Source organism: Trichechus manatus, unplaced genomic scaffold, assembly GCF_000243295.1.
Source record: "Trichechus manatus latirostris isolate Lorelei unplaced genomic scaffold, TriManLat1.0 scaffold00216, whole genome shotgun sequence".
NCBI classification, from domain to species: domain Eukaryota; kingdom Metazoa; phylum Chordata; class Mammalia; order Sirenia; family Trichechidae; genus Trichechus; species Trichechus manatus.
Window position 1 is genome coordinate 2,147,283 of NW_004444152.1, and position 9,598 is coordinate 2,156,880.

General features: G+C 43.2%; 1 long non-coding RNA gene across 1 annotated transcript; it reads right to left on the bottom strand.

The window, feature by feature from the left end:
- Window positions 1-3,685: 3,685 nt before the first annotated feature.
- On the bottom strand, window positions 3,686-9,182 carry LOC111822841 (uncharacterized). The gene is made up of 3 exons (XR_002825943.1): window positions 9,066-9,182; window positions 6,926-6,997; window positions 3,686-3,937 (listed from the first exon to the last, which is right to left on the bottom strand). It is a non-coding gene; the product is annotated as an uncharacterized LOC111822841 (long non-coding RNA).
- Between the last annotated feature and the right edge of the window lie 416 nt (window positions 9,183-9,598).

Here is a 9,598-nt window from a genome sequence, read left to right on the forward strand (position 1 = left end):
GAACAGTATCTGGCATCTTCACAGGGATAGGAATAGTGCCTATTCTGACCACACTAAGAAAACAGTCTTATCTTAGTAGTGCAGAACAAATACTCCTAGACTATATGATGCTCTGGTCTTGCTGAACAAATATGAAAAGCAAGCTCTGGTCTTGCTGAACAAATATGAAAAGCAAGCTGCTAAACAACCAAAGTATTCCTGAGTAACTTAACTACATCCCAGAACAAAGCTCAAGAATGTTTATAGGCATACAAAATATCTAGCAACCAACTGGTAAAATTCAATATGTCTTCCATCCAAAAAAAAATTATCAAGCATGAAAAGAAATAAGAAAATACACCCCCATAATGAGGAGAAAAATCAATCAAAACTCACCCAGAACTGACAAATGTCAGAATTAGCACAAAAGAACACTGAACAGTTATAACTGTATGCCATATGTTCAAACAGCAAGGAGAAAGATTGTACGTGTTAGGTAGAAATATGAAAAATATAAAAAGACACAAGATGAAAACTATAATTTCTGACATAAAAAGTACACTGGGATGGGATTAAGGACAGATTACAGAAGAAAACATTCATATATTTAAAAGATACAGCAATAGGTATTACGGATACTGAAACACAGAGAAAAGACTTTCAAAAATTGAAAAGACCATTACTTATCTGTGAGACAACTTCAAGCAACCTAAATACATGTAATTGAAGTTCCTGAAGGGGGAGAAAAATATTTGTGGAAAGAATAGTCAAAAATTCTGCAAATTTGATAAAAACTATAAGCCCAGAGAGTCACAAAGTTCAATGAACCCAAACCATGAGAAACATGAAGAAGCTACACCAACTCACATCCTATTAAATTGCTCAAAACCAGTGATAAAAAGAAATATGAAAATCACCCAGAGAAAAAAGACACATTACGTATAGAGGAACAAAGGAAAGGGGGAAAAATATCAACCTAGAATTCTATACCCAGCAAAACTATCCTTCAAAAACCAAAAGATATAAAACCAAAAACTATAAAGATCACGAAAGAAAAAATAGGGTGAACACTAGGGACCCTAAATATACGGCACAAACAGCATACAAACTATAACTAACAATACACAAACACCAGAAAATAAGCTAGATAAATGGGATCTCCGAAAAATGAAACACTTATGCTCATCAAAAGACTTCACCAGAAGAGTAACAAGAGAACCTACAGACTGGGAAAAATTTTTTGGCTATGACATATCCAACAAAGGTCTAATCTCTAAAATCAATAGGAAATTTCAACACCTCTACAATAAAAAGACAAATAATCCAGTTAAGAAATGGGAAAAGGATAGGAACAGGCACTTCACCAAAGAAGACATTCAGGCAGCTAACAGACACATGAGGAAATGCTCGTGACCACTAGCCATTAGAGAAATGCAAAATCAAAACTACAATGAGATACCATCTCACCTCAACATAACTGGCACCAATCAAAAAAACAGAAAACAAATGTTGGAGAGGTTGCAGAGAGACTGGAACTCTTACGCACTAGTGGGAATGCAAAACAGTATAACCATTTTGGAAAACAATATGGCACTTCCTTAAAAATCTAGAAATACAAATACCATATGATCCCCCATACATACGTGTGGGGTAAAGGACCTAGTTTTACCCTAAGCAAGGTGGCCTTTGTCATTGGCTCCCTTGGAGCAACTGGGGTGCCTTGGTCTGAGACTTCCAAGCCACACCTGTGGATTTGTTCCAGCAAGTGGGTGCTGGCCAGACAAGACTCACCTGGGAGGCTGATATCAGGAGGCACTATTTGCCCGTCATGCAGGACTGACCAATAAAAGTCCGGAACACTCAGGCTCAGAGAGCTTCCTGGTAAGTGAAGGGAGGGATGCTCTCTCTGAGACACAGCAGCTCCACATTGGCAACATTCCCAGACCCTGCCTGTGCATCTTTTCTTTACGATGATCCTGGTTTATATCTTTTTACTAAAATAAAACTGGCAGTCATAAGTATAACACCTTCTGTGAGTTCTGAGTCATTCCAGTAAATTAAGGGACCAAGGACAGTGTCCTCTCAATTTGTCAGGTCTGATCTAGCCCCAGGTGGCTAGGAACAGAGAGAGAGAGTATGTCGTGTGGGTAGCTGGTGTTAGAAATGACGGAGAAGTAGGAAAGTGAGTACCATAGTTATCTATTTTCTCAGTTTAGGAGGCTAGAAGTCCAAATTCAGGGTGCCGTTTCTACTGGAAGGCTTTCTCTCTCCCTGCTGGCTCCAGTGGAAGGTACTTGTCTCTTTTCAGTTTGTTTCTTGGTTCTCTGGAGATCTCATGTGGCATAGCCAAAAAATCTGTCTTCCTCCCTCTGTGCTTTTTTGCTGCTTGCTTAATCTGCTCTCTTATATCTCAAAAGAGATTGACTTAAAACACACCCTACACTAATACTGCCTCATTAACATAACAAAGAAAATCCTATTCCAAATGGGATTATAACCACAGGTATAGTAGGATTTACAACACATATTTTTCAGGGACACAATTCAATCCATAACAGTGGGGATATGATCGATCTCTGCCTTTTGGCAATTGGCTTTATGCTGATTCTCATTCACGAAGCTATTGTCATAGTATGCCAAAATTTATTAAAGTTTAAATACATGCAGTTTACAACTGGACCAAACCAAAAGCTAAGACGTTTCCTGAATACAACCAAACACTTCGAGGGACAGAGTAGCAGGCGCGGGGGTCTGGGGACTATGGTTTCAGGGGACATCTAGGTCAATTGGCAGAACAAAGTTCATTAAGAAAATGTTCTGCATCCAGTTTGGTGAGTGGCGTCTGGGGTCTTAAAAGCTAGCGAGCAGCCATCTAAGATGCATCAATTGGTCCCAACCTACCTGGAGCAAAGGAGAATGAAGAACACCAAAGACACAAGGAAAATATTAGCTCCACAGCATCTAACAACATCAACAATGTAGGATTATGAGAGCAGTGATGCCTCAGGGTAGAATTCCCTTCCATGCAGGAGATCCAGGTTTGATTCCCATCACCTATTGCACAGCCACCACCTGTCAGTAGAGGCTTGTGTGTTGCTATGAATGGACTAGGAAGAAAGGCCTGGCAATCTACTTCCAAAAATCAGTTAATAAAAACCCTATGGATCACCACAGCCTGATCTACAACCGATCATGGGGATGGTGCACAACCGGGCAGCATTTCGTTTCTGTGTGCACGCGGTTACCATGAGTCAGGGGCTGATTTACCAGCAGCCAACAACAACAATGTAGGATTAGCAGAACAATATTGATTCACTCAAGACCAGCAAATCCTCCTCAACTACAAAGTGGACTTTGGTCCCTTATTCATTTCTCAGTGATTCCTTAGCCAGATCCCTAATCTCTCAATAGGCAGGCACCAATTCCATCTCTCCCAAACCTAGAAGTTTTTCAAAGCATAAGATCTCATCTCATGCTGAGACTGAAACCATTCACAATCAAATCTCACCTTATCTATCTGGAAGATGTAAGTCTGTGGAGAAAGTTTTCCCTCCTGTGCTCAAATGGGAGCATCATTTCTCTATTACAAAATCATGAACTGGCAAGGGAAGCTCAAATACTTCCTTCAAGGTACTTCGCTCTGTTACTGCTCCAATGCTGCACTTAAGACTGAACACAGTGAAGATGGATAAATTAATCTGATGAATAAGTAAGTTTGAGAAAAAGGGGGCAAATGAGGACAGCATTATTTGGTGTAATGGGCAGAACTGCAAAGTAGGTTCAGAGATATGGCTTTCTTTGGTAGATTTCAGAACAAAGCATTTAAACATTACATGAATTAAAAATCATAGTATTTCTGGAAAAAGAGAGATATCAACTTACCTGTGCCATGGTTTTAGAAGTGCCAGTGCTCCTCAGGTTTCCTCTACTAGAAAAACAGAGTTCAGAGAAGCCAGAGCTGGGGGAGAAAAACAAGACTTCTGAACTCCAAAAATAATTTAAGTTAACATAACCTTTTTTTTCCTTCTTTAGTCCTATTTCCCATTACTCCTAAACACCTCCCCCACCTGCAATCATCCCAAACACATAAACACACGTGAGGGGATGTGAGACATCCAAACAAATCCAAGCCCTTCCCTACACCTAGGGAAACAAGTTGCACAAGGGTGGATGTAGAGCGGAGGCACTCCTGCCAGATCAAGGCATCCCACTCTGGCCTATTCCTCATTCTGATAATGATGAGACTGGGTTGTTAAGTCATACCCTGAGTAGATCTTCCTCCCTCCAGGACTACCTCCCCAAGTTCCCACCAACCAAAAAACCCGTTGCCGTTGAGTCAATTCTGACTCATAGCGACCCTACAGGACACAGCAGAACTGCCCCATAGGGTTTCCAAGGAGCAGGTGATGGATTCGAACTGCCGAACTTCCGGTTAGCAGCCGAACTCTTAACCACTGTGCCACCAGGGCTCCTTGGTTGAGACCAGGCTGTATGACATAAACTGCAACAACTTTCATGGACTTGAGATGGGCCTGAACTCCACCAGACAAAAGGCAGAAAACAGGAAAGACCAACTTGGCAACCACTGTGAAACTGCCTGCCCACGTGAAGGCTTTCCTCCCAGCCAGAACTCCCATGATCCTCTGGGCTAACCAATCTGGATTTCCTCACTGAGATCCACTATGCCTTCTGGCATGAAGTCATTGCCTCTCCTCCCCACCTAGTAGTCAGTGTATGCTCACTGAAGTCATACATCAACAAATAGATTTTTGCCATCTTCTCTGTGATGGATACTCAACTCATCAAATGGGGGAAATAAAAGCTCAGAGAATTAAAGGCATTTTCCCATCTTCACAAATAATAAGTAGATATGATGTGTTCTGAATCCACATTTCTATCATTGTAAATTCAGTTTTTGTTTTTGTTTAACTATTGCCTCTGAGACCCAGGTTATCCTGTTACTCTGTGTGAAACCTGAGCATAGGTAATTAACTAAAAAGTTAGTTAATCACCTATCAAAAGATACATAACTTTACTAAAAAGATGTTTGTAAGCAATAAAGTACTATCATTTTACAGGTATTCAACTGTCAGATTTAAAAGCTTGATCATGTACCACATATTAGTAAGGTTTTAGAAAAAACATTCTCAACGTTTCCTGTGGATTTGTGAAAACCTAGAATTGAGGTATGTAAGCAGAATTTAACCATGAAAGGCTATTTCTGAGACTGCATCCAAAGGAAATAGCTATAAACCATGTTCAAAGATGTAGAAAGGAATGTGACTGACACTGGTTACAATAAAAAGGAAAAAAAAAAAGAAGTCAAGGGAACCTAAAGGTATCGTGGTGACATGAGTTCCTTTATGTGGCCTTTTGAGAGATTTTTTCCCTAAGCCCTGAAGAATTACTTTTGTCCTAGTTTTTTACCCCAGAGGGTTTGTTACTTTTGTCAAGGTTGACTGGCATTTCCTGGGTAAGTGGTAAACAGTTTGACAGTTTGATACGTTTTGTCTGGCCCTGTGCTGCAGCCTACCCTATGACTGGTCTATTTTACGAACCTTGCAGGGATTGGTCAATAGACTACAGAGTACGCAAATGAAGTGACTATGTTCCACCGAGGAGACTGGTCAGTTTGTGGGCATGCTGGGAGGGCCATCCCTTGAAAGTGACAAGGAGATCGCTTATAAACGCAGCCAAACCCACAGAGGTTTCAGAAAGAAGAAAGCAGAAAGGAGAAAAGGCAAGAGACAAGAAGACAGAAGAGCAGCAGAGAGAAAGGAGGCAAGGAACCTCCTAAAAGAGATGTACCACAGGTCAAGGGCTGTGATAGTGAAGACAGCAAAAGGCCTGGAAGGGGCCCAGCAGCAGAGTTGGTAGTGACGGTAGAAAGCTGCTGCTAGGAATGCAGCTAAGGGAGCTGAACGAAAGTACTACACTGGCTATGAGGTGGGGCAGTGAGCAGTGGAGAGGCCAACCACAGGGACGCTGAAGGCAGAGAGGCCTGCACGGCCAAGAGGGCTGAGAGGAGCCTGCACTTGAAGAGGAATGGCGTCGCATTCATCATCAAAAAGAACATTTCAAGATCTATCCTGAAGTACAACGCTGTCAGCGATAGGATAATATCCACACGCCTACAAGAAGACCAGTTAATACGACTAGTATTCAAATGTACGCCCCAACCACGAAGGCCAAAGACGAAGAAACTGAAGATTTTTACCAGCTTCTGCAGTCTGAAACTGATTGAACATGCAATCAGGATGCATTGATAATGACTGGTGATTGGAATGCAAAAGCTGGAAACAAAGAAGGACTGGCCGTTGGAAAATATGGCCTTGGTGATAGAAACAATGTCAGAGATCGCATGATAGAATTTTGCAACTCGCAAAAAAAGCCCAGACTTACCAGTCTGACAGAGACTGGAGAAACCCTGAGAGTGTGGCCCCCGGACACCCTTTTAATCAGCACTGAAGTCACTCTTAAGGTTCACCCTTCAGCCAAAGATTAGACAAGCCCATAAAACAAAATGAAACTAAAGAGACACACCAACCCAGGAGCAAGGATGAGAAGGCAGGAGGTGACAGGAAAGCTGGTAACAGGGAACCCAAGGTTGAGAAGGGAGAGTGTTGACGTGTCATGGCATTGGCAACCAATGTCACAAAATAATATGTGTACTAATTGTTTAATGAGAAACTAATTTGCTCTGTAAACCTTCATTTAAAGTACAATTTAAAAAAATCAATACATAAATAGCTAACAGAAGGCAACATGTTAAATAAATTATAGAGAGAAGGGCTCCAGTGTCCTGGAAGGGGGACCCATCTGCATGGTCCCACAATTCAAAGATACATCACTATGATGCAGGACATTTCAGGGGACAGAAGGGAAATATTCCCACGTCTTTAAAGCTGAAGTGCATTTTATGAAAAAAGAGGGTACACAAACTCACCTGGACTTTTAACTTTTAGATGTGTAACAAGTCTTTCCTCGCTCAGGATACTTTTTTTAGAGAGTGGCAGCACTAGGAAAAGAGAAGGGAATCATAATACATCAGGATTTTCTTAGGTAGCAGAGTAAGTGAGAAACATCCTCCGTGGCCACAGCTGCTCACCCAGTCCACCACACAAAACAAGATGGAAATAGGAAGGAGACTGGAACAGTATTGACCTTTCCAGTACAGGAGAGAGAGGGACCAGGGTCATTGATGTCCAGGGTACAATCCATCTCTAATTTATAGCAGGTTCCTGGGGCCAGAGCTCTGGAAATGCTGTGGTTATGAAACATGTAGATGCCTCTCCCTTCCCCTCCCCCAGCTTGCAAGGGGGAATCTTCCAAAAGGAAATCCTAATCCTGGGGCCTCCTCATCACATCTTCCCAGAAGCCCGCCTTGGGGCCACATCCAACTTCAAAAATCTCATGCCAAGATCAAGCCTGTGTCTTCTGGCTGAGATCCTACATTCTAAGGTTCAGAATCTGGCTTTCCTCTTGGGAAGTTATAATCTCTGGCAGACCTCAAGTGGCTGTGACGGAAGGGGAAAAAAAAAAAAAAAAAACGAACTCCGACTCATAGGGACCCTATAGGACACAGCCGAACTCCTCCACAGGGTTTCCAAGGAGCAGCTGGTGGATTCCAACTGGTGACCTTTTGCTTAGCAGCCGAACTCTTAACCGCTGCGCCACCAGGGCTCCAGTCTGCATGTTAGGTAGAGTTTTATATTAATGGCATCATATACTATGTAATCTTTTTTTGTCCGGCTTTTTTTCATGCAGCATAATTATTTTGAGATTCATCATAATTGCATTTTGGTTAGCAGCTAAATGCTTAACCACTGAAGGCAAAGGAATGAGGAGAGCCTAGAGCCGTGAGTCATAATGACATTTGTTGAATAGGAAAATTAGTAACAGACTTCTTACTTTGATTTTCAGGGTTTTCTTATCCAGGAAACCAAATATTAACCATAAAAAACCTGACCTAAACTGCAAAAGCCCACCAGAAACTGTTCTTTAGCATGTAAATTTGTCGTATCTGATTAGAAAAACATAGTTGTCAAACCATTACCTCCTAATTTAAATCTCAAAAAGCCTCATGGCTGCAGATGGGTGGAGGGCCAAGTTAATAGCAGCCAGGCCAGAAGTAAAGTGTTATCAGTTCATCTCAGCAAAGGGGAAAAAACCCATTGCCATTGAGTGGATTCCGACTCATAACTACTCTGTAAGGCAGAGTAGAACTGCTCTTAACTACTGCACCACCACGGCTCTCAGCAAAGGGAAAGCCAGGGTTCAATCTTCTATATTTCTCCCCCCTCTTCTCTTTGTAAGCCCCATTGTACCTACCTTCTCCAAGCCATTTGCTTTTTCTGGAATCAAAATGGCCTCCCTATAATGCATACAGAGCCCTGGTGGCACAGTGGTTAAGAGCTAAGGCTGCTAACCAAAAGCTGGGCAGTTTCAATCCACCAGCCCCTCAGTGGAAATCCTACGGGTTAGTTCTACCGTCCTATAGGGTCACTATGAGTCAGAATCCACTGGACGGCAATGGCTTTCCATAATGGGTACAGGAGCCCTGATAGAGCAGTGAATTAAGCGCTTGGCTGCTAAAAGAAGTGTTGGCGGTTTGAACCCATCAGCTGCTCCCCGGGAGAAAGATGTGGCAGTTAGCTTCACTAAAGATTTCGGCCTTGGAAATCCTATAGGGCAGTCTACTCTGTCCTATAGGGTCGTTATGAGTCGAAATCCACTGGAAGGCAATGGATTTAGTTTATAATGCATAAAGAATAACTGCTCAGAATAAACCTTATGTTCAAATTTCAGTGAGTTTTCATTATTTTCAACATACTCCACTCCACACTGTCAAGCACCCTCCCTCGCCCATAAGCCACGCACCTCCGCCCACCTCACCACCCAATTAGGCAAAATCATGCCCCAGTCACTGACGCACAAACGTACACAGCGTCATGGAGACACGCCCTAACAGACCGACACACACGCGCACACACTAACCGCTTCTCACAGCCACACAAATACTCCGGTATCACACGTCCTGTCCGCGTCCTGCGATTTCTCACCTCAAGCGCCTCCCTCACTCTCACCTCTAACGTCAGTTCCCGCCCAGCTCCAGTTAGGAACTATGGAAGCCTCCACTGACTTTTTTCTTTAGCAGCGACCTACTCACCAGACCGACTTCACGGCCTCTCGGAAGGAACGGAACCCACAGGTCGAAAGTGATTCGGACCCGGTGGCTTCTGGGAAATGTAGTCCAGCCGCAATGTTCGTGGCCTCTGGAAGCCCACTATTCAGACGGCTCTCGGCGCAGACGCCCCGCCCTTCGGGGGCTGCGCTCGGGGAGACTCTGAAGAGCGGTAACCGTTGCTCGAGGTGCGCAGGCGCAGGCGTGTGCGGGCGCGGAGTTGGATAGCTCGATCTTTGGGGAACGAAGATTCCAGGTCGTCCTGGAGCCTTGGTGACACAGTGGTTAAGAACTACGAGTGATAACCAAAAGGACAAAAGTTCGACTCTACCAGGCATCCCTTGGAAACCGTATGGAGCAGTTCTGTTCTGTACTGTAGGATCACTATGAGTCGGAATCAGTTCTACGGCAAGGGGAATGGGTTGCTAAGGAAGG